The following is a 26,020-nucleotide window of genomic DNA, read 5'->3' as shown; positions in this document are numbered from 1 at the left end:
TCTCTCTCATTTCAGATTATTAAAGAGTTCTAAGCTCCAAACGGCAGGTATTTAATCATTATTGATAGGCTTAATGGGAAAGAGATCACACTTTGTAACATTTATGGCCCCAATGCTTTTAACCCTGAATATTTCAAGCATATCTCCACTCTGCTTACTAAACATAGAACAGGATGGCTCATACTCACTGGAGACTTTAATTGTGTTATGGATCCCACACTTGACTGCTCCATGCCACCATCTTGGCACAATATAGCTTCCCACAAATGAAGAATTCCAAATTTATATGAAAACTTACAATTAGACTTTTGGAGAACATTTCATCCTGATGAAAGAGACTACACCCACTACTCCAAGGTACATAAGTATTTTTCCCGTATTGATTACATCTTGGGGTCACAAGATATCCTTCCCTATGTTACTTCAGCCAACGTGGGGAAGGCTAGCGTTTCAGACCACACCCTCATCTGGGTCAACCTTACCATGACAAATCAATCCTGTGGGACTAAATGATGGAAATTCCCCTCATACTTGAAAAACGATAGTGAATTTCATAAATTCTTAAAATTAAAATGGACTCCATTTTCTGAGTCTAACCAACAGCACACCAGCACCCCTAGCTTATTTTTGGAAACCAGCAAACCTGTAATGTGAGGAGAAATTATATCGTTCCTTAGACACAGAAACAAATGTTTGAATGCTAAAATTATATATATATAACTGGAAACCCAGCTGAAAGACATTAAGGCCGAGCTAATAGCCCATCCCATGTCTGCACAGCATGTAAAATATAGGGAAATGATTGCTTATCTCCACAAAGCGCATTTAAATATCTCCAATATGCAGAACACTCTTTCTTTAAATATGGAAACAAGGCGGGGAGATTTATGGCTAATGCAGTCCGAGTTCGCCAAGGGAAAACAAACATAGGGAAATTAAAAACAGAGAAGAATACATGGGCGGGCTGACAAGTAGATATCTGTGAGGAGTTCCAAAAATTCTATGAGTAGTTGTATACGGATGACAGGCAAGGGGGACACGCAGACGAAACAGCTTTTTTTCAAACACTACATATCCCACAGCTCACTCCCCCACAGGTGGAATATTTAAACACTCCAATTACATGTTTAGAACTTCTGCAGGCCATAAAAACTAGTAAAATAGGAAAATCACCAGGGCCAGGTGGCTTTCCCTATGATTATTACAAAATTTTGAAAGAACACCAAGTAACACCACTAACCTCTTTCTTTAACTATGCCCTAACCTTAGGTCACTTCCCCAATGATTTTAACTAAGCTTATATAACAATCCTAGCTAAACCGGGCAAAGATCCAGTTTACCCCTCATCGTACAGGCCAATTTCACTACTGAACTGTGACCTTAAATTGCTTGCCACGGTTCTGGCGTCTAGGATGAGCAATGTTTTCCCCAGCATTATAACACAGGAACAGGTAGGATTTGTGAAGAAAAGGTCAGCCAGCACACATATTATAAAATTAATATCGGCCATATCATACTGTAAACTCCACTCCATCCCATCGCTTATGGTGAGTTTCGACTCCAAAAAGGCCTTTGATTGAGTGTCTTGGTCCTATCTCTTTTCGGTGTTAGAATGGTATGGCATGTATGGCAACATAGTACCCTTCATAAAGTTGCTATACGACCTCTCACATAATTGTGAATGGAGACCGATTGAGGGCCTTTATGCCACAGAGGGGGATGAGGCAAGGGTGCCCCCTTTCCCTCTTACTCTACATACCATAGACTCTCTTCTCTGAACTATTGTTGTGGTTGAGAACATAACTGGACTAGAGGTGGGGAACACCTTCTTCCACATAGCTGCTTTTGCAGATGATTTCTTAATTTTCCACACTGATCCCAAACTAATGTTACCAAAAGTCCTCACGTACCAATAAGTCTTTGGAAGCTTCTCAGGTTTGAAAATAAATCATGATAAATCTGAAGCCATGGAAATATATGGCAACTTCTCCGCACAATGGGCAGTGGACTTTCCTCTTCGATGGGCTGCAGGGCACATTAAATATTTAGGGGTACAAATCCCTAACGATTTAGACAAAATATACCACCTGAATACTCAATCATTGTTAAAGAAAACGGCAGCCAACTTAACTAAGTGGACCCATCTACCATTGTCTCTAATTGGCAGAATTAATCTGATTAAAATGCTGGAACTTCCCAGATGGCTGTACCTATTACAAATGATTCCCATATGGTTAAATAAGAAAGACCACGTAACCCTAAACAAAACATTCCGGTCTTTCCTATGAAAAGGGAAAAAACCAAGATTGACCTTGTCATTACTCTGGAAACCACTTTTGGAAGGGGGACTGAACTGCCTGGACATACAAGATATAATTTAGAGTGACACATCAGAGATTAGTTTCACGGAAGTTCTTATTTTTCGCCCACTAAACATTTAGAGGCCTGGATGGTGGGATATTCCCTAAGTTCACTTCTCCAAGTGCAGACCCACCAGATTCTCTCCCCTTTTCTCCAAAATATATCCCTTGTCGCAGGTCGTAGAGCCTGGAGCTATCTGTGCAAACTGTTCAATATAACATCGCCCTTGTCTCATCTCCTTCCAATACGTGGCAACCCTCAATTCCCTCCAGGAAGGGAGAATCAGGTTTTTAAAGACTGGGCAGGGAAAGGTCTGATCTATTTCAATCAATTACTAACACAGATTTCTATTGTAATCCTTACTTTCCATACCCTATGAAATACTTACCAACTGTCCCAATCTGACTTTTATGCATACTTACAAGTTAGACATTATATACAGTTGTCCAAGATAGAGAAGTTTCCTATCACAGGTAGACAGCAGATTGAGGAGCTTGTTTTGGGGAAGCAAGCGGGCAAAGTTATGTGTCGTCAGTTTACAAAGTTACTGCTCCAATATCACACAGCCACTGACTTCAGGTATTGGACATTCAGATGGGCAACACATCCAGAACTCATTCCATCCCCTGATGAAATCAAATGCTGTTTTAACATTGCTCATGAAATGTTCAAAAATGTCTGTATGCGAGAAGTACAATATAAGTTTTTGTGGCAAATGTACTACTCGCAGGTCCAGGCCTCCCAGGCCAAGTTAAGCTCTTCTCCAAAATGCCTTAAGTGTAACTATGATTATAATGACTATGTACATGGGTTTTGGTTTTGTACAATAATTGCTAGTTTCTGGACAAGGATACAGAAGTTCTGTTCATCAATCTTTCAAAGAAGGATTCCGACAGACACCAAGACATGGCTATTTGGGATCCGGGGGAAAATTCGGATACGCTAACTACATACCAAATGGCTTCGGTATTTAGAGCCAGCACTCTCACCAAAGCAACCATTTTACTAGACTGGATTTCGCCAAACCCTCCATCCTTTGACCATTGGCTGAATAAGATGCTATACCTATCAACCCAAGAATTCCTGTCCGCTAGAACTGTATCCCAAAAGAAGCAGAGTACTATCTTAAAACTTTGGTCTCCTCTTCCATGACATTCCAACGACATTTCAATTATAACTACGGCCTAATAAGGCAACTCTGAGGTCGTACTGGGGGTTTTATCAGACAGAAGGAATCCCAGGGACCCCAGGCTCTAATAATCTACTATGCTTTAGCTCAAACCTGACATGTTAACCATCACTCCTGAATCGCACCAGAAATATGAATCTGAACTTGCATTACTTGTACTCTGTGGGGATACCTCCGATGCAAATTGGGATGGGGGGAAGGGGGAGGACAGGGGAGGGAGGCAGGGGGAGGACACGCAGGATACCCATGCTAATTGTACTTATCATAGAGCGTTCAGTGTGGCGGGAAGAGGTTGCCAAAACCACTCCACAAGGAACACAGGGCAAGCACAAATAGTGACAGAGTAAATTCCGACATATTGTTATTCTTTATTTGTTACTGTCATCATTGCCTTTACTTGATTTCAGTGTCGTTGTGGACTTGCACGAGGACTCACAGGTAATGAGAGGAATATGAACTGAGGATGGTTCATGCCACTGTAAGATGTAACCAGTTTATTACTTATTTCTCTATATGCTTTAAGTTCTCAACTGTATTCGTGTGTAACCTTCAAAAATGTAAAATTAATAAATAAACATAAAAAAAAATAATTTACATTTATCCAGTGGTAGGAGCCTACAATTCTATGAGATTTCATGGGCTTTACAGATGCTTATAAACTCTGCTGCATGTGTTCATGCGTAATAATGCAAATAATGAGGACATACAACGCTACTAACCAACGCACCACCGACTCAAACCCGTACTCACGTTCAAACCAGGAACTGACGTCACTTCCCACAGGCAATGTGATTCATTGTACGTAACTTGTTACATTTATATTGCCGTCAATGTTATCCTAATTGAATTAATCCATACCTAATATTTCTTTTCTTTATTTGACAGATGAAATATTAGGTATGGATTAGTTCAATTAGGATAAAGACTAAAGAGGTTAGGACTTTTCAGCTTGGAGAAGAGACGACTGAGGGGGGATATGATAGAGGTGTTTAAAATCATGAGAGGTCTAGAACGGGTAGATGTGAATCGGTTATTTACTCTTTCGGATAGTAGAAGGACTAGGGGACCCTCCATGAAGTTAGCATGGGGCACATTTAAAACTAATCGGAGAAAGTTCTTTTTTACTCAACGCACAATTAAACTCTGGAATTTGTTGCCAGAGAATGTGGTTCGTGCAGTTAGTATAGCTGTGTTTAAAAAAGGATTGGATAAGTTCTTGGAGGAGAAGTCCATTACCTGCTATTAAGTTCACTTAGAGAATAGCCACTAACATTAGCAATGGTTACATGGAATAGACTTAGTTTTTGGGTACTTGCCAGGTTCTTATGGCCTGGATTGGCCACTGTTGGAAACAGGATGCTGGGCTTGATGGACCCTTGGTCTGACCCAGTATGGCATTTTCTTATGTTCTTATGTTCTTATGTTGTATGTCCTCATTATTTGCAAAAGTTAATTCGCGTTTTTGGTTGCAATATAGACAACTGGAAAATATGGTTTGGAAAGAGTTAATTGTTTGAATCGACATTTGATGCCATGTAAAAGAATATGTGGGAAAATTTGAGTTACCACTAAGTAGAAGAGCTTAGCAGTGAGTTGACTGTCTACATATGAGGTAAGCACTAGGGATGTGAATCGTTTTTCAACGATTAAAATTATCGTCCGATAAAGTTTATATCGTCTTAAATCGTTATAGAACACAATACAATAGAAATTCTAACGATTTATCGTTAAAAATCGTTAAATCGTGTTAGTGCGCACTAAATCGAGTTAGTGCGCACTAACTCCCCGTTAGTGCGCACTAACTCGATTTAGTGCGCACTAACTGAAAATGATACAAATAAACACTTTCCAGGTCACTGAAGGTCAGTTAGGAATGAATATGTGTTCCTATTGGCTGGCTGCCCTCTTATCTATTGATATTACCTAGGTTACCACTGAGGTGATGGTTGGGGGGATGGGAAATGGAACTGGAAACTAACGAACACCAACAGAAAATGAAACAAAGTGTTCACACTTCCCAGGTCAGTAAAGGTCACTTAGGAATGAATATATATGTATGTATTCCTATTGGCTGGCTGTGCTCTTATCTATTGATGTTACCAATATGGTTGGGGGGATGTGAAATGGAAACAGTTGGAAGCTTGACAAAAAAAGTAATGTAATGATCAGCACTCACGTGACTAGAACTGGTTTGTTTATTATTTTTGTTAGCAGGCACCTGAAATGCTAGTGCATGTTGAATTTGCCAATCACTGTGCATTTTAGAAAGGTGGTCCTGGCTGGAACTGTACACAGTACAAATATATGTAATTGATTGTTGGTAAGTGTATTTTTTAAGTAGCCACACTGGCACCAGTATGTTTACTTTTCCTCCTACTTAACTCACTAGCTCAGCTTTGTAAGAAGGGCTTCTCTGCTTGTGTGTTTTTTTTGTTTGGTGTGAGGAGAGCAGAAACATCAGATCTTTATTCAATCTACTACAGTCATCTCTTACAGTGCCCTATCCCTATTAATACCAGGAGTGTTGTGATCTTCCTGCACACAGTGCCCTAACCCTGATACCAGTCTGAGACAGCTCCCTCCCTGCATTACTAGTGAGAGGCTGGCTTCACAGACAGGGGGGAGCTGCCTGACCCTCACTCCTGACTTCCCCCATGTCCCAGCTAGTGAATGGTGTGTGGGTGAGGGGGGGGGGGAGGATGGTGAAGTCTGAGACAGCTCCCTCCCTGCATTACTAGTGAGAGGCTGGCTTCACAGACAGGGGGGAGCTGCCTGACCCTCACTCCTGACTTCCCCCATGTCCCAGCTAGTGAATGGTGTGTGGGTGAGGGGGGGGGGGGGGAGGATGGTGAAGTCTGAGACAGCTCCCTCCCTGCATTACTAGTGAGAGGCTGGCTTCACAGACAGGGGGGAGCTGCCTGACCCTCACTCCTGACTTCCCCCATGTCCCAGCTAGTGAATGGTGTGTGGGTGAGGGGGGGGGGGGAGGATGGTGAAGTCTGAGACAGCTCCCTCCCTGCATTACTAGTGAGAGGCTGGCTTCACAGACAGGGGGGAGCTGCCTGACCCTCACTCCTGACTTCCCCCATGTCCCAGCTAGTGAATGGTGTGTGGGTGAGGGGGGGGGGGAGGATGGTGAAGTCTGAGACAGCTCCCTCCCTGCATTACTAGTGAGAGGCTGGCTTCACAGACAGGGGGGAGCTGCCTGACCCTCACTCCTGACTTCCCCCATGTCCCAGCTAGTGAATGGTGTGTGGGTGAGGGGGGGGGGGGAGGATGGTGAAGTCTGAGACAGCTCCCTCCCTGCATTACTAGTGAGAGGCTGGCTTCACAGACAGGGGGGAGCTGCCTGACCCTCACTCCTGACTTCCCCCATGTCCCAGCTAGTGAATGGTGTGTGGGTGAGGGGGGGGGGGGGAGGATGGTGAAATCTGAGACAGCTTCCTCCCTGCATTACTAGTGAGAGGCTGGCTTCACAGACAGGGGGGAGCTGCCTGACCCTCAACTCCTGACTTCCCCCATGTCCCAGCTAGTGAATGGTGTGTGGGTGAGGGGGGGGGAGGATGGTGAAGTCTGAGACAGCTCCCTCCCTGCATTACTAGTGAGAGGCTGGCTTCACAGACAGGGGGGAGCTGCCTGTCCCTCACTCCTGACTTCCCCCATGTCCCAGCTAGTGAAGGGTGTGTGGGTGAGGGGGGGGGGGGGGTGGATGGTGAAGTCTGAGACAGCTCCCTCCCTGCATTACTAGTGAGAGGCTGGCTTCACAGACAGGGGGGAGCTGCCTGACCCTCACTCCTGACTTCCCCCATGTCCCAGCTAGTGAATGGTGTGTGGGTGAGGGGGGGGGGAGGATGGTGAAGTCTGAGACAGCTCCCTCCCTGCATTACTAGTGAGAGGCTGGCTTCGCAGACAGGGGAGAGCTGCCTGACCCTCACTCCTGACTTCCCCCATGTCCCAGCTAGTGAATGGTGTGTGGGTGAGGGGGGGGGGGAGGATGGTGAAGTCTGAGACAGCTCCCTCCCTGCATTACTAGTGAGAGGCTGGCTTCACAGACAGGGGGGAGCTGCCTGACCCTCACTCCTGACTTCCCCCATGTCCCAGCTAGTGAATGGTGTGTGGGTGAGGGGGGAGGGGAGGATGGTGAAGTCTGAGACAGCTCCCTCCCTGCATTACTAGTGAGAGGCTGGCTTCACAGACAGGGGGGAGCTGCCTGTCCCTCACTCCTGACTTCCCCCATGTCCCAGCTAGTGAATGGTGTGTGGGTGAGGGGGGGGGGTGGATGGTGAAGTCTGAGACAGCTCCCTCCCTGCATTACTAGTGAGAGGCTGGCTTCACAGACAGGGGGGAGCTGCCTGACCCTCACTCCTGACTTCCCCCATGTCCCAGCTAGTGAATGGTGTGTGGGTAAGGGGGGGGGGGGGAGGATGGTGAAGTCTGAGACAGCTCCCTCCCTGCATTACTAGTGAGAGGCTGGCTTCACAGACAGGGGGGAGCTGCCTGACCCTCACTCCTCCGGGGTATTGTGATCTTCCTGCACACAGTGCCCTATCCCTGATACCAGGGGTGTTGTGATCTTCCTGCATGCAATGCCCTATCCCTATTAATACCAGGAGTGTTGTGATCTTCCTGCATGCAGTGCCCTATCCCTGATATCGGGATGTGTGCAAGAAGATCACAACACCCCCGGTATCAGGAATAGGGCACTGTGTGCAGGAAGATCACAACACCCCCAGTATCAGGAATAGGGCACTGTGTGCAGGAAGATCACAACACCCCTGGTATTAGGGATAGGGCACTGTGTGCAGGAAGATCACAACACTCCTGCTATTAATAGGGATAGGGCACTGTGTGCAGGAAGATCACAATACCCCTGGTATCAGGGTTAGGGCACAAGTTCTAGTCACATTGACTGATCACATTACTTGTTTTGTCAAGCTACCAACTGTTTCCATTTCCCATCCCCCATATACTGTCAGTAGGAAACTTGGTAACATGAATAAATAAGAGGGCAGCCAATAGGAATACATATTCATTCCTAAACTGACCTTAACTGACCTGAAAAGTGTCAAATTGTATCATTTTCAGTTAGTGCGCACTAACTCCCAGTTAGTGCGCACTAACTCCCGTTAGTGCGCACTAACTCGAGTTAGTGCGCACTAATCGGAAAAAACGATTTTTAACGATTTTTTAACTAAAAAATCGTGCCTAAGACGATTTTCTTGCCCTGCCACACGATTTCTATCGTTAAGACGATATGGAAAACGATTCACATCCCTAGTAAGCACTGTTCGGTTGAATTTTTTGTAGGCAGTAAAAAGATTAGATATTTCATTAAATCATGTTTGTTTGTTTCAAAGTGTGACTATTGAGTGAGAGATTTGGTGTGAACTGTCCCTGAGGAAGCCCGCCACAGACGGGTGAAACAAGGATCGCTTGTTGGAAATAGTCCTAAAGGAGTCCAATGGACTGTGCTAAATCATCTCGGTCACTGGATATTGATGAGGATTAAAAAGGAAAACGTTTCTGAGTTAATAAAAAAATTTTTCCAGTGTCCCATGAAGTAGTTAGATATACATGTTCAATTAAATTATTGTGTGGAGGAATATGTTTATTGTTGAAAAATATTATATATAGGTATTTAAAAGCTGTTTTGCACTTGTCATTAAGTAGTGTTTACATTAAATGTGTTAATGTTTTTATTGTATGGTGCGTTGGAATGAATAAAAAGTATGTGTGTGCTAGACAGGATTTCTTTGTCTAGATAGATTTTATGGTGTGGTCTCATTAATAAAAAAACATTCACTGATATATTGTGTGAGTTGATATCTATGCAAAAAGGCTCCCTTAATTACACATAGAAAGTACACACACATACACTTTCCTTACATAAAGAGTATGCATAAACTGGACTATAAGAGATAGATATCCAAAAGCTATTTAAACAGATAACTGAAGTTATCTGTCTCTTACCCGGCTATATTCTAGCTGGAGGCATTGGGGGGGGGGGGGGGGGGGGGGGCAAATGTATTTCCAGGAGGAGCAGAGTTAGCCGGTTAGGTTAACTGGCTAATTCTGGCCACGCTGTAGGACAGGCCTTACGTTAGCCAGATATACCTATCCAGCTAACTTTTAAGGTAGCCAGGTATATTCAGTGATGCTGCTGCACTGCTGAATATCCAGGTTAAGTTAGCCGGATAGCTGTATCTGGCTAACTTAACCAGCCACTCAGCAGCTGAATGTGGACCCCTACATGTGTAAGTTTTGGGGCAAGGATATATGTAAAATGTAAATTGTACAACTGACTCCACAGAGTTTATAAAGTGCTCATATAACGTTAGGCACACTCATTTATGCATGCATGTGCTTACCTACGCACGTTATTGAAAATTACCCTTCCTAAGAGGAAATTAGGAGAAATAAAGGTAACATTATTGACTGAAAAAAATCTCCCTCATAAATAGAAGTAACAGCTCTAATGGGATGTTCTCCCTTCACCTAAATGAAGGAAGAGTGTCCCTAAATGAGAGAAACATGAGGGTAACCTGCACAGAGCGGCAGTTACTACCCTTAAGAGAAACATGGGGGTAACCTGCACAGAACGGCAGTTACTAGGGATGTGAATCGTTTTTTGACGATTTAAAAAATCGTCCGATATATTTTAAATCGTCAAAAATCGTTAGAGGTGCGATACAATAGGAATTTCCCCGATTTATCGTCAAAAATCGTAAATCGGGGGAGGGGAAGGGGGAGGGCGGGAAAACCGGCACACTCCCGGACCCCCGCTGGACCCCCAGGGACTTTTGGCCAGCTTGGGGGGGCCTCCTGACCCCCACAAGACTTGCCAAAAGTCCAGCGGGGGTCCGGGAGCGACCTCCTGCACTCGGGCTGTATTGCCGTATTGCAAAATGGCCCGAGGGCAGTAGGTCGCTCCCGCACCCCCACTGGACTTTTGGCAAGTCTTGTGGGGGTCAGGAGGCCCCCCCAAGCTGGCCAAAAGTCCCTGGGGGTCCAGCGGGGGTCCGGGAGCGATCTCCTGCGCTCGTGACGTCGCGGGACAGGAACCAAAATGGCGCCGGCGCTACCTTTGCCCTGTCGTTAGAATCTCTATTGTATTGTGTTCCATAACGGTTTAAGACGATATTAAAATTATCGGACGATAATTTTAATCGTCCTAAAACGATTCACATCCCTAATGAGGGTAACCTGCACGGAGCGGCAGTTACTACCCTTAAGAGAAAATGAGGATAACCTGCACGGAGCGGCAGTTACTACCCTTAAGAGAAAATGAGGGTAACCTGCACTGAGCGGCAGTTACTACCTTGGGAAGCTTGCTGGGCAGTCTGGATGGACCATTTTGGTCTTTTTCTGCCTTCATTACTATGTAAATCTAAAAATCCACTGTATGCTCTTCTCCTAGCACCATTCTATCACAATCATGTTATGCTCTGTAGAGTAAACAACAGGTTATCACCTCCATTAAAATTTTGAGAAAACTAGTAGTTATTCTTTGACTGAAACCACTCAGAATGGAGTCAAAGTTAACAAGGTTAGAACTGCACTTCCACTGCCTGACGTCTAAGTTCAGGTGAGATCAATGACGAGTCATGTCTAGGTACAACATATCTGAGATGTTGCTGAAAGAATTACACACAGAGAACTGCCAGTCATTTCTTACTGAATAATCCCTAAAAAATGTGTGGGGGAGTTAACAAGTTACTCTAAAATGATTTGTGTTAGCATGGTGAGGAATGCAAAGTTGAAAATAATCGTGCAATTAACATGAAACAATAGACAGTGGTCTTTCTAAACTCAATTCATTTTATTTCATGTTAATGGTGCAATGCATGAAGACATAGTTTATCCTAAGTAATTTATTAACACGTAGAGTCACCAAAGCACTCCCTGTTCAGAGCCCAGCCCAAATATTTACTGATCTCACATAAATTTGGTCTAGAGACAATCCTCTGATGTGCTAGACAGGATATCGGTTTAGAGGTGAAGTGCTGAATAAAATGATTTTTGAAAATCAACACTTAATAGGAGCACTAACATAAATGTTTGGAGTCTAACTAGACTTTAGAATAAAATCTGTGGAATCTGGAGACTTATGAACAGTTCAATCAAAAATGTAGGGGTCCATTTTCAGCTGCTTTTTGGCTTGCCTAGTTAACCTGATAACTTTATCTATCTAACTAGGAGGGTATATTCAGCGCTGTGGTTACTCTGCTCAATTTACCTGTCTATCTTAAAGATAGCCAGATGTTTATCCAGCTATCTTTATCATAGGTCTGTGGCCTGACCAGAGTTAATCGGATTTATGGTTTTGCCACCCCTAGGCTCTTTTTGGCACCTCACTTTCATTCTTGCTACAGAATAGCTTAACATCTCTTTTTAAAGTCCTGCAGTTTGTGAGCAAAGCAGTGGAGCAAAAAAAGCAGCTTCTTTTTTTACCCAATAGGGTGGATTTCGCAGCAAACCAGGGTGTGAGGGAGTTCATAAGAAACTCCTTCAATCTATCTTAAAGGACCGGCCACAGTCCTCCTTAAGGATCAATACTGCAAGGGATTCTGGTCGAGGAGAGTTCCCTTTAGCCAAGGATTAAAATGGCAGGGCAGAAAGAAAGCTAACAATTACAAGGACCTCCCAATCATAAAGGCTGGGTCATACCTGAAGTAAGGTGAGCTATATTGTTTTCTTTGTAACTCCTGAAGGGAAGGCGTACTGCCAGATTTGTTTGAATCAATGCCACTATAAATAAAGAGCACTAAAGCTCCAGCCAGCGTCTACTTGTGGATTCCTCTGGCTGTTAAACCATTCACCGCTCAAGCTGCTACACAGGGACACAGGTAGAAGCGATGCAGGCAGCTTTCAGAGTTATATCTCACCACCACTTCCAGACAGCCACATCAAGATCCCCAGGAATGGTGGAGCCAATGCAGTCACATTGTTTGCTGTAGCTTTAAATCGACTGGAGCAGAAGCTTTGCAGGAGGCTCACTGACAATGAATTGGGCAGTAATGAGCATATATGGGGCAATTTTCAAAACTATATGGTCAATATTCAACATAGCCTGCTAAGTAAGTTGGCCGGATAAGACTTAGCCTGAATATTCAGTGGTATAACACTAAATATACCTGGATAGGTTTAAAATTAGCCGGATAGATAACCTACTAACTTTAGACCTGCTTAATAACAAGTCTAAAATTATCTGGATAAGTTTGAATATTGCAACGCATCTGGCTACGTTAGCTGGATAAGTAGCTCCTACCAGTTACACCCCCAGAGTGCCTCTTTTTTTTTTACCTGGCTACATTTTAATCAGATAGAAAAAGCTGGCTAAAATCTAGCTGGATAGGAAGCTGGATCTACCAAAACTTGCCATTTAGATGGATGCTAAATACCTTTTTTAATATCTATCTCTCTATCAGGCCAATTCAGTAAAGTCTGCGGGAGAGCGGGCGCACGCCCGCTCTCCCGGCGCGCGCACAGGCCACTCGACTGTGCGCGCAATTCTGTATTTAAATTAGGCCCAGCGGTAGAAACGGGCAAAAGGAGGCGCTAGGGACACTAGCGCGTCCCTAGCGCCTCCTTTGGACTGGAGCGGCGGCTGTCAGCGGGTTTGACAGCCGACGCTCAATTTTGCCGGTGTAGGTTCTTGAGCCCGCTGACAGCCACGGGCTCAGAAACCGAACGCCGGCAAAATTGAGCGTCTGGTTTTTGACCTGACAGCCGCTGGCCGACTTCAATTTTTTTTTTCTTTTTTTTTTTACTTTTTTTTAGCCGTCGGGACCTCCGAATTAATATCGCCATAATATTAAGTTGGAGGGTGCACAGAAGAGCAGTTTTTACTTTTTTGTCCTGTGCACTTTCCCGGTGCCCGAAGAAATTAGCGCCTACCTTTGGGTTGGCGCTAATTTCTGAAAGTAAAATGTGCGGCTTGGCTGCACATTTTACTTACTAAATCGCACATGAATACCTAATAGGGCCATCAACATGCATTTGCATTTGCATGTTGAGGGTGCTATTAGGTTCGGCGGGTTGGACACGTGTTTTCTGCCCCTTACCGAATAAGGGGTAAGGGAAAACGTGCGTCCAATCAAGGGTTAACAGTGCGCTCCGTCGGCCTGTATGTTTTGATGAAAAGTCTATAGGTACTTATAAGCAAGGGCTTTGTGGCCACAATCTTTCCCGCGCGTATCTTATAAAATCCGGGATCGGCGCGTGCAAGGGGGTGCACATTTGTGCAACTTGCGCACACCGAACCCTGCACGCGCTGCCCGTTCCCTCCGAGGCCGCTCCGAAATCAGAGCTTCCTCGGAGGGAACTTTCCTTCCACCCCCCCGCACCTTCCTCTCCCTTCCCCTACCTAACCCACCCCCCCCCCCCGGCCCTATCTAGACCCCCCCCTTACCTTTATCTTAAAAGTTACTACTGCCTCCGGGCAGTAGTAACTTACATGCGCCGGCGCGGCAGGCCCCGACACAGGCCGCTGTGTCGGGGCATTCGGCCACACCCCCGGACCGCCCACACACCCCCGACCACGCCCCCAATCCAAAACCGCGCCCCCCCTGGCCACACCCCTGACCGCCCCTTTTTGCAAGCCCCGGGACTTACGCGCATCCCGGGCTTGTGCGCGCCACAGAGCCTATGCAAAATAGGCTCGGCGCGCGCAGGGGGGTTTTAAAAGGGTTATGCGCGTACCTTATGCGCGTAACTCTTTTAAAATCCGGCCCATTGCCTCTCCCATCTTAACCCAACTCTGGAAAAGCCTCAGTGAAAATGTAAGTTAAAGTAGTTATGTTCTGAAACAATTTAATAACTTGGTTATTCAAGCAAGCTTTTCCGGACACAACCCAATGACACAATCCAATGACTCCTAAAACACCTTGCCGTTTGTATATAACAGTTATTTTGTATACTACAGTTAAATTGTATATTGTTTAACCATTTCTATCCTCTCCTCTCTTCTTCCTTCGGCCACCCTTGTTAAATGTAACTGTACCTTCTGTCACCACAGTTCTAGTTCTATGTATTTATTGCACCCCCGTTCTATGTAAACCAGCAAGATATGTTTTCATGATTGCCGGTATATAAAAACTCTAAATAAATAAATAAATAAATAAATAAATAAATAAATAAATTTGCCTAATTTTACCTACAGACAGGATAGGAAATTTTCAGAAAGCCTTTTTACCTGCATAAAAAGCCATTTACTTGGTTAAATATCCTTTGAAAATTGCTCTCCTCACGAAGAATTTGGGCCCACTAGGGATGTATAGAGACAACATTTTCATTTTGGTATTTTATTCATTTTGTAGGCCATCTCCATTTTGTTTTTAATTGTTTCATTTGTTTTTTTCGTTTCCCATTAAAATCAATGGGGGAAGCAATGCAGCCTATGTTGAACTTCAAAATTGGAGTTTTCTAATCAATTTTAATGAAACTTCTGGCTAGATATTATCAAAAAGGGGAAGAGAACTCCAAGGCACCAATACTTTGGCAAAGTGGCATCAGAAGTGGCATGAATAGCCTAAGGCACTGAAAAGGGGCAAAATGGTACCAGAAGAGACAGGAGTTCTCCAAAGCACCATCAGAGGAGAAAAGAAGCAGCAAGAGTGAGAAGAACACCCTTAGGCTTCGAATGAGGGCACCAATAACAGTGACATACCACAAAGGCAGCACAAGAGGGGCAAAGTGGCACCAATTGTGGTATGAATATCCTAAGAAATTATCTGATGAATGGAATATCCAATAATTCAAAACCCATATAAAACATTTCCAGACATCAATAAAATATTTCAAAACAGCAGACACAAAGACCCACAAAATAATAAGGATAAAAAAATGCTGTGCTCTCCATACCTGGGAAGGTATCAAGTTTACTTAGGGAATAGCCACTGCTAGTAATTGCATCAGCAGCATGGGATCTTCTTGGGGTTTGTGTAATTGCCAGGTTCTTGTGATCTGGTTTGGCCTCTGTTGGAAACAGGATGCTGGGCTTGATGGACCCTTGGTCTGACCCAGCATGGCAATTTCTTATGTTCTTAAGGTTTGATTTTTATTGTTGTGAATTAGCAGGGGGAGGGGAAGAGAAAGGGGGGGGGGGAGTTTGCTTGCAACTTTCTCCTCTCAGTCACAGACATATACAATGCTCTCGCTCTCTCTCTCACTTTCACAGCCTCTCAATCACACATTTACACACGTGCTTACACACACGTGCTTACACACACAGGCTTTCAATCATACACTTACATGCTGTATCTTTTTCTCTCACTTACACACTAATGGCCAAATTAGCGTACTGATTACTTTTACCCAAATTTTAAATCGGCCACACGCATAAAAAATGGAGCAGTAAGCAACAAAACAAAAACAAGGAAGGTAGGAGACAGGGTTTAGGGGGTGGGGAGGAGAGGGGAAGTGGGGAAGAGAGAGTGAGTATAGGTAAGGGATAGGGAAATTCCCTCCCAGTCCGCTCCTTATATGTCCTTATATGTGAGCATATGTGTTTGAGACCCTGCCTGTGGGTGTGTGAGAGAAACAGCTTGTATGTAAATGTGTGACTGAGAGCCTGGGTATGAGAGAGCACATGTGTATGTGATATTAAGAACCAGTTTGTGTTAAAGAAGGCATGTGTGTGTGTGTGATTGAGAGCCTGTATATGTGAGAGAGAGCATGTATATGTGTGATTAAGAACAACTTATGCCCAAAGGTTCATGAGAGCAGAGACTGTGGTTTGATATGCTGGCTTACAACATGAACCTTTGGGCATAAGCTGTTCTTGTATTGCTGGCACACCATTACAATTTATTGGAAGAAACAGCATCACTGATTGGAATAGTGGAGCCCCTGAGGCAGCGGCTGTAAAGCTGCGAAACTTGGCCTGAGTCGGGCACTTTTATTGGACACGTCTCTGCATCAATAAAGTGTTGGAAAAAATCCAGGCATCTATTCTTTTGTGTTCATCTGACGGTTATCATAGATCGCCTACCTCTTTGTTTTCTTGGACTATGTGTGATTAAGAGCCTGTGTCAGTGTGTGAGAGAGAGCATATGTTTCTGTGTGTGATTGAGAGCCTGTGTGATTGAGAGAGAAAGCATGGATATGTGTGACTGAGAGCCTATGGGGTAGATTTTAAAAGGTGCGCACGTGCCAATTTTATAACGTGCACGAGCAGGTTATAAAATTGGCGCATGCGCACCTTTTAAAATCTACCCCATAGGCTCTCAATCACATGTGCTCTCTCTCTCTCTCACCCACAGGCTCTTAATCACACATACACACATTCTTTCTTTAACATATTAGGTGCTACCACCCAAGAAAGAGATCTAGGCGTCATAGTGGATAACACATTGAAATCATCAGTTCAGTGTGCTGCGGCAGTCAAAAAAGCAAACAGAATGTTGGGAATTATTAGAAAGGGAATGGTGAATAAAACGGAAAATGTCATAATGCCTCTGTATCGCTCCATGGTGAGACAGCACCTTGAATACTGTGTACAATTCCGGTTGCCGCATCTCAAAAAAGATATAGCTCCGATGGAGAAGGTACAGAGAAGGGCAACCAAAATGATAAGGGGAATGGAACAGCTCCCCTATGAGGAAAGACTAAAGTGGTTAGGACTTTTCAGCTTGGAGAATCGACGGCTGAGGGGGGGATATGAGAGGTGTTTAAAATCATGGGAGGTCTAGAACAGGTAGATGTGAATCAGTTATTTACTCTTTCAGATAATAGAAAGTCTAGGGGGCACTCCATGACCTTAAAATGTGGTACATTTATTTATTTATTTATTTATTTATTTATTTATTTTAAGTTTTTCTATACCGGCATTCGCGATGGATATCGCATCATACCGGTTTACAATTAACAAAAGTTGAAGGAACAAAGTATTAATGAGATAATAATAAATAATAATAATAATAATAATAAAACATTAACAAGGTGCTGACAGGAGGTTGCAGTTACAATAAAACAAGGGAATTACACAACTTGGAGCAGTGAAAAGTAGCTAGGATTTAAACATAGGGAACAAAATTGCCAATTAATGTTGAGAACTAAGTTACAGCATTTGCAATATTAATGAATTGTACATTTAAAAATATTTTTTTAAAATTTTTAAAAAAATTTTTAAAAATAATAATTGCTCCTACCATGTGACAGGGGCTGACCAATGGCACCGGTAGCTCCTGTGACATAGTAGGTCAAAGGCTATTGGCGCCATTTTGAATACCGGCAGCCGAGGGTGTGAGTGCAGGAGATGGCTTTGTGGATATGTTTTTAAAAATGTAATCTATTTTTTAATACTGTGATCCACCTCGAACTATTGAAGAATGTGGCATTATATATGATTTTAATAAATACATAGACTTGAATGAGAAATATAAATAAATGAAACTATAATTTTTGTTTAAATTTGTGAGCACCCTCCATTTGTTTCAGTGGTGTTGGTCCCCTTTAAAATAAATGTCTCTGAGCATGTGCAAGCTATGACATCAGTGCTAACTGTTAGGCAAGCAGACAAATATACCTGTCCTCACTTCACATCTTCTCACTGGCATACTTTCTGAAGCACTTATTCACCCAAGCTCCGTAAGATTTTAATACTACAATCAGAAAAAAAAACCCCCATCCATTCATTATATTCCTTCCTTTACTTGCAGCTATTCTCTCCATGAAAGGACAGCTTTTACAGACCAATAGTCTCACACTTTTCCCATGCACTCAGCCTGCAATCCTGAAGCTCTACATTGCAGTCATGATTTCAGAACTTCACAGGCCCCTTCCACACATCAACAAAGACAAACAAAGCTAAAAGCACTGGCCACTGGAGGTTTATTTATCACACACAAAGGCTCCTTCACTATATCGCCTACTTTGCATCCCCAGCAATCATGCCATAATAGAGGGGGTTCCGATTTCACCACTATAAGAACCCTGCCATGCTGTATAACACTGTCATCATACATATTAGCTACTAAATGTCTTCCAAGTTAGGATGTCCTGCATAATCCTGCTGTCACTGCTCTGAACAGGGATGCATGTCAGTACTCATGTAGAGGCTCACTCACTTTTTTTGTCCATTCTCTGTAGCCTTCTGTCTATAATTTTCAAAGAGTACAGGATGCCTGCTAGCTTTGCCTAAGCAGCACAAAGAAATGTGGGTCCTTTAAATGCCAGTATTGCACTACCTTAGTAGAGGCACTAGATATAGTAGCAGTATGCAAGCATTACATGCTTATGCTCATTGCCAGACTGAGTCAAATATAATAGCCAGCAATCTGCTGCAGCATCCAGCTATTACCTGCCCACATTCATATAGCTGGTTTTGGGATGAGGTGAACTATCCCTGATTGATCCTCCTGCTTTTTCTGTTAAGTGTGACTTCTCTAGTCTCCTTTTTTTTTGTGTGGCAAGGATAGGGTCTGCACACTTTGTTGATGGATCCAATATGGGTTGCAGAATAAGGATAGAATCATCATGTACTAATAATTGGGTATAATTGCTCCCAAGAATTGTAGTATATATGTTGGACATCTACAACTCTGATACCTTTGCTATATCTGTTTTGTTTTTAACCTATGTTTGTTTGCCTTTTTATATTATTATTGTTTGATGTTGTGTTTGTTTTAACATGTGCTATTTTATGTTTTTTCTTTTGTAAACTACAGATGATTTTAGATCATGTGGTTATAAATTTTATTAAAGTAAACCAAGTAGGACCCTTTTTTGTAGACTAATACTCTACTTTGCACTTATTGGACTCAGTCTCCTAATGGGTGTAATCTCCTTTGTTTGCCAATATGACCCAAACCCCATGAGACACCTGCTTCTGGTTCAGGAGTGGGATCAGGTTTCTCTATCTCCTGGATACAAGGAGGTAAAAGTAATGGGACTGGCTTTTAGTAGATCCTCTGATGTATGAAGTCCTAGAGGTCCAGCTGTGCTTGGAGGAGAAGATTGAACTCATGAGTTTTCTATATGCATGCCTGTCTTGTTTAGCAAGGTTTTATATGTGTGACTTTAACTAACTTTCCATGTGATGCCTGTCTCTGTCTAACATGCTGGTGTGGTGTATGCCTGGGGTAAGCAAACATTTTGAACTATGGCCCTCTTCCATTCATGCAGTTGGTTGGGGCCCCCCAAGATGGGTTATTTCACATGTATGGATACTCACCATGACGCCCATATCCTTTTCCTGGCTGGTAATTCCTAATAAGGAACCTATTTTCTGCCATGTGCATAGCTTTGCACTTGTCCATCTGGTGCAGGCGATTTGCTACTCTTTAATTGGTCAATCTGACTTATTACAACTTCCAACTTCACCGTGATCGTTTCCATTCTTCTAAATCATCGCCACTGAATACAGCTTCCCACACGCGTATCTCCCCAACATCCTATTCAGGAAAGAGCGAATCAAAGAAATCGTTCAGTCTTTCCACGATGGCCAGGTGCCCCTTTAACTCCTCGGTCATCTAACGGTACGACCGACTGCCTCAAAGGCTTCTTGCTTCGGATACATTTATTTCTTTTAAGTTTTAATGATGAGGTTTTGCCTCTAAGGCCAGCTTCTTTTCAAATTCTATTTTAGCTCGAATCGTCAACGTTTTACATGTAACTTGCTAACGCTTATGCTTTCTGCTATATTGATTTCCCGATCCTCTCTTCAAATTTTGAAAGAAGTTCTTTTGGCTAAAACAAACTTTTTTTATCCTACCAGCAAAAGCTTGACTAGTACCCAATTTCAGTCTCCTTCCCAATTTCTCCAAAGCAGGACTAGAACCTGCAGCAGTTAGAGGGCTTGTAGGAGAGGGCGTTTTGCTGGAGAGCCACTGGGAAAAGCTTGCATTTTGGTTAGCACTTACACCTGTTGTTCATGCATGAAAGCATCAAGGTAGGTAAAGATCAACCCTCGTCTGGAAGAAGGCATTCCTACTATGTGTGGAAGCCTGCATGTTTCTGAGGACATCTGACTACTTCTTCTTTCGAAAGGCTCACATGTGAACCATTTCTAGTGATGGATGGTGAGAATGAGGCCTCAGAGGGCAAGCAGAACTGCATTTCTAGTGAACTAGGATCTGGAAAAGTGACTTTTCCATCCTGGACTAAAGCAGCAGGCTGAGCGCCAACCACGTATCTGCCTTAATTTTCCACCTTTACTCACCACCACTGGGGAATTAGCTCAAGTGGTAGAGCGCTCGCTTCGCATGTGAGAGGTAGTGGGATCGATGCCCGCATTCTCCATGTTGCTATTTCCCAGCATTGTATGTGGTGGTGGTAGCAGCAGTTGGCTTTTTCTTGAGAAAGGAAAGCTCGGTGACAATAGAACACCTTATGGAAAAAAAACCCTTTAATTTCTCTCAGAGAGGGTGATAGAAAACTGGAAGACTTTTGGCAATGGTGACAGGAGCCAACAGATTGGCAGAATACCAGATTTCATAGGGACAGATAGAAATGGACCTCGGTGCAATAAGGAGAGAACAGCTGAAAAATGAAGTAAGGACTGGGCAGATAAAGATCCATGATTTTAGAGACCTCTATCGTATCCCACCTTCTCCTAAATAAACAGCCCCAACGTCTTTAGCCTTTCCTCAGAGGGGAACCATTACATCGCCATTTTCAGCTTGGTCACCCTTGTCCGTGCCTTTGGCAATGGAGCTCTATTTTTCCTGAGATGCGGCCACCAGATGTTGCACTCAGTACTCCAAGTGAGGTCTCGCTCGTGTACATTACGGAGGCATTAAGACATTCGCCTTTTCATTCTCTATGTCTTTCCTAATGTTTCCTAAATTTCTGTTTGCTTCTTTGACCGCCACCCCCGGTGCACATTGAACTGATGATTTCACAGTATTGCTCACCATGACGCCCATATCCTTTTCCTGGCTGGTAATTCCTAATAAGGAACCTATTTTCTGCCATGTGCATAGCTTTGCACTTGTCCATCTGGTGCAGGCGATTTGCTACTCTTTAATTGGTCAATCTGACTTATTACAACTTCCAACTTCACCGTGATCGTTTCCATTCTTCTAAATCATCGCCACTGAATACAGCTTCCCACACGCGTATCTCCCCAACATCCTATTCAGGAAAGAGCGAATCAAAGAAATCGTTCAGTCTTTCCACGATGGCCAGGTGCCCCTTTAACTCCTCGGTCGTCTAACGGTACGACCGACTGCCTCAAAGGCTTCTTGCTTCAGATACATTTATTTCTTTTAAGTTTTAATGATGAGGTTTTGCCTCTAAGGCCAGCTTCTTTTCAAATTCTATTTTAGCTCGAATCGTCAACGTTTTACATGTAACTTGCTAACGCTTATGCTTTCTGCTATATTGATTTCCCGATCCTCTCTTCAAATTTTGAAAGAAGTTCTTTTGGCTAAAACAAACTTTTTTTATCCTACCAGCAAAAGCTTGACTAGTACCCACTTTCAGCCTCCTTCCCAATTTCTCCAAAGCAGGACTAGAACCTGCGGCAGTTAGAGGGCTTGTAGGAGAGGGCTTTCTGCTGGAGAGCCACTGGGAAAAACTTGCATTTTGGTTAGCACTTACACCTGTTGTTCATGCATGAAAGCATCAAGGTAGGTAAAGATCCACCCCGTCTGGAAGAAGGCATTCCTACTATGTGTGGAAGCCTGCATGTTTCTGAGGACATCTGACTACTTCTTCTTTCGAAAGGCTCACATGTGAACCATTTCTAGTGATGGATGGTGAGAATGAGGCCTCAGAGGGCAAGCAGAACTGCATTTCTAGTGAACTAGGATCTGGAAAAGTGACTTTTCCATCCTGGACTAAAGCAGCAGGCTGAGCGCCAACCACGTATCTGCCTTAATTTTCCACCTTTACTCACCACCACTGGGGAATTAGCTCAAGTGGTAGAGCGCTCGCGTTGCATGTGAGAGGTAGTGGGATCGATGCCCGCATTCTCCATGTTGCTATTTCCCAGCATTGTATGTGGTGGTGGTAGCAACAGTTGGCTTTTTCTTGAGAAAGGAAAGCTCGGTGACAATAGAACACCTTATGGAAAAAAAACCCTTTAATTTCTCTCAGAGAGGGTGATAGAAAACTGGAAGACTTTTGGCAATGGTGACAGGAGCCAACAGATTGGCAGAATACCAGATTTCATAGGGACAGATAGAAATGGACCTCGGTGCAATAAGGAGAGAACAGCTGAAAAATGAAGTAAGGACTGGGCAGATAAAGATCCATGATTTTAGAGACCTCTATCGTATCCCACCTTCTCCTAAATAAACAGCCCCAACGTCTTTAGCCTTTCCTCAGAGGGGAACCATTACATCGCCATTTTCAGCTTGGTCACCCTTGTCCGTGCCTTTGGCAATGGAGCTCTATTTTTCCTGAGATGCGGCCACCAGATGTTGCACTCAGTACTCCAAGTGAGGTCTCGCTCGTGTACATTACGGAGGCATTAAGACATTCGCCTTTTCATTCTCTATGTCTTTCCTAATGTTTCCTAAATTTCTGTTTGCTTCTTTGACCGCCACCCCCGGTGCACATTGAACTGATGATTTCACAGTATTGCTCACCATGACGCCCATATCCTTTTTCTGGCTGGTAATTCCTAATAAGGAACCTATTTTCTGCCATGTGCATAGCTTTGCACTTGTCCATCTGGTGCAGGCGATTTGCTACTCTTTAATTGGTCAATCTGACTTATTACAACTTCCAACTTCACCGTGATCGTTTCCATTCTTCTAAATCATCGCCACTGAATACAGCTTCCCACACGCGTATCTCCCCAACATCCTATTCAGGAAAGAGCGAATCAAAGAAATCGTTCAGTCTTTCCACGATGGCCAGGTGCCCCTTTAACTCCTCGGTCGTCTAACGGTACGACCGACTGCCTCACAGGCTTCTTGCTTCAGATACATTTATTTCTTTTAAGTTTTAATGATGAGGTTTTGCCTCTAAGGCCAGCTTCTTTTCAAATTCTATTTTAGCTCGAATCGTCAACGTTTTACATGTAACTTGCTAACGCTTATGCTTTCTGCTATATTGATTTCCCGATCCTCTCTTCAAATTTTGAAAGAAGTTCTTTTGGCTAAAACAAACTTTTTTTATCCTACCAGCAAAAGCTTGACTAGTACCCACTTTCAGCCTCCTTCCCAATTTCTCCAAAGCAGGACTAGAACCTGCGGCAGTTAGAGGGCTTGTAGGAGAGGGCTTTCTGCTGGAGAGCCACTGGGAAAAGCTTGCATTTTGGTTAGCACTTACACCTGTTGTTCATGCATGAAAGCATCAAGGTAGGTAAAGATCAACCCCGTCTGGAAGAAGGCATTCCTACTATGTGTGGAAGCCTGCATGTTTCTGAGGACATCTGCCTACTTCTTCTTTCGAAAGGCTCACATGTGAACCATTTCTAGTGATGGATGGTGAGAATGAGGCCTCAGAGGGCAAGCAGAACTGCATTTCTAGTGAACTAGGATCTGGAAAAGTGACTTTTCCATCCTGGACTAAAGCAGCAGGCTGAGCGCCAACCACGTATCTGCCTTAATTTTCCACCTTTACTCACCACCACTGGGGAATTAGCTCAAGTGGTAGAGCGCTCGCTTTGCATGTGAGAGGTAGTGGGATCGATGCCCGCATTCTCCATGTTGCTATTTCCCAGCATTGTATGTGGTGGTGGTAGCAGCAGTTGGCTTTTTCTTGAGAAAGGAAAGCTCGGTGACAATAGAACACCTTATGGAAAAAAAACCCTTTAATTTCTCTCAGAGAGGGTGATAGAAAACTGGAAGACTTTTGGCAATGGTGACAGGAGCCAACAGATTGGCAGAATACCAGATTTCATAGGGACAGATAGAAATGGACCTCGGTGCAATAAGGAGAGAACAGCTGAAAAATGAAGTAAGGACTGGGCAGATAAAGATCCATGATTTTAGAGACCTCTATCGTATCCCACCTTCTCCTAAATAAACAGCCCCAACGTCTTTAGCCTTTCCTCAGAGGGGAACCATTACATCGCCATTTTCAGCTTGGTCACCCTTGTCCGTGCCTTTGGCAATGGAGCTCTATTTTTCCTGAGATGCGGCCACCAGATGTTGCACTCAGTACTCCAAGTGAGGTCTCGCTCGTGTACATTACGGAGGCATTAAGACATTCGCCTTTTCATTCTCTATGTCTTTCCTAATGTTTCCTAAATTTCTGTTTGCTTCTTTGACCGCCACCCCCGGTGCACATTGAACTGATGATTTCACAGTATTGCTCACCATGACGCCCATATCCTTTTTCTGGCTGGTAATTCCTAATAAGGAACCTATTTTCTGCCATGTGCATAGCTTTGCACTTGTCCATCTGGTGCAGGCGATTTGCTACTCTTTAATTGGTCAATCTGACTTATTACAACTTCCAACTTCACCGTGATCGTTTCCATTCTTCTAAATCATCGCCACTGAATACAGCTTCCCACACGCGTATCTCCCCAACATCCTATTCAGGAAAGAGCGAATCAAAGAAATCGTTCAGTCTTTCCACGATGGCCAGGTGCCCCTTTAACTCCTCGGTCGTCTAACGGTACGACCGACTGCCTCACAGGCTTCTTGCTTCGGATACATTTATTTCTTTTAAGTTTTAATGATGAGGTTTTGCCTCTAAGGCCAGCTTCTTTTCAAATTCTATTTTAGCTCGAATCGTCAACGTTTTACATGTAACTTGCTAACGCTTATGCTTTCTGCTATATTGATTTCCCGATCCTCTCTTCAAATTTTGAAAGAAGTTCTTTTGGCTAAAACAAACTTTTTTTATCCTACCAGCAAAAGCTTGACTAGTACCCACTTTCAGCCTCCTTCCCAATTTCTCCAAAGCAGGACTAGAACCTGCGGCAGTTAGAGGGCTTGTAGGAGAGGGCTTTCTGCTGGAGAGCCACTGGGAAAAGCTTGCATTTTGGTTAGCACTTACACCTGTTGTTCATGCATGAAAGCATCAAGGTAGGTAAAGATCAACCCCGTCTGGAAGAAGGCATTCCTACTATGTGTGGAAGCCTGCATGTTTCTGAGGACATCTGCCTACTTCTTCTTTCGAAAGGCTCACATGTGAACCATTTCTAGTGATGGATGGTGAGAATGAGGCCTCAGAGGGCAAGCAGAACTGCATTTCTAGTGAACTAGGATCTGGAAAAGTGACTTTTCCATCCTGGACTAAAGCAGCAGGCTGAGCGCCAACCACGTATCTGCCTTAATTTTCCACCTTTACTCACCACCACTGGGGAATTAGCTCAAGTGGTAGAGCGCTCGCTTCGCATGTGAGAGGTAGTGGGATCGATGCCCGCATTCTCCATGTTGCTATTTCCCAGCATTGTATGTGGTGGTGGTAGCAACAGTTGGCTTTTTCTTGAGAAAGGAAAGCTCGGTGACAATAGAACACCTTATGGAAAAAAAAACCCTTTAATTTCTCTCAGAGAGGGTGATAGAAAACTGGAAGACTTTTGGCAATGGTGACAGGAGCCAACAGATTGGCAGAATACCA

At 43.7% G+C, this 26,020-nt stretch overlaps 3 non-coding genes across 3 annotated transcripts; all 3 read left to right on the top strand.

The window, feature by feature from the left end:
- Positions 1 to 20,718: 20,718 nt before the first annotated feature.
- On the top strand, positions 20,719 to 20,791 carry TRNAA-CGC. The gene has a single exon. It is a non-coding gene; the product is annotated as a tRNA-Ala (tRNA).
- Positions 20,792 to 24,078: 3,287 nt separating this feature from the next.
- Positions 24,079 to 24,151, top strand: TRNAA-UGC. Its single transcript has one exon. It is a non-coding gene; the product is annotated as a tRNA-Ala (tRNA).
- A 1,607-nt stretch (positions 24,152 to 25,758) lies between these two features.
- On the top strand, positions 25,759 to 25,831 carry TRNAA-CGC. The gene has a single exon. It is a non-coding gene; the product is annotated as a tRNA-Ala (tRNA).
- The last annotated feature ends 189 nt before the right edge of the window (positions 25,832 to 26,020 follow it).

Source organism: Rhinatrema bivittatum, chromosome 1, assembly GCF_901001135.1.
Source record: "Rhinatrema bivittatum chromosome 1, aRhiBiv1.1, whole genome shotgun sequence".
Lineage (NCBI taxonomy): Eukaryota > Metazoa > Chordata > Amphibia > Gymnophiona > Rhinatrematidae > Rhinatrema > Rhinatrema bivittatum.
This window is presented reverse-complemented; position numbering and strand designations above follow the sequence as displayed.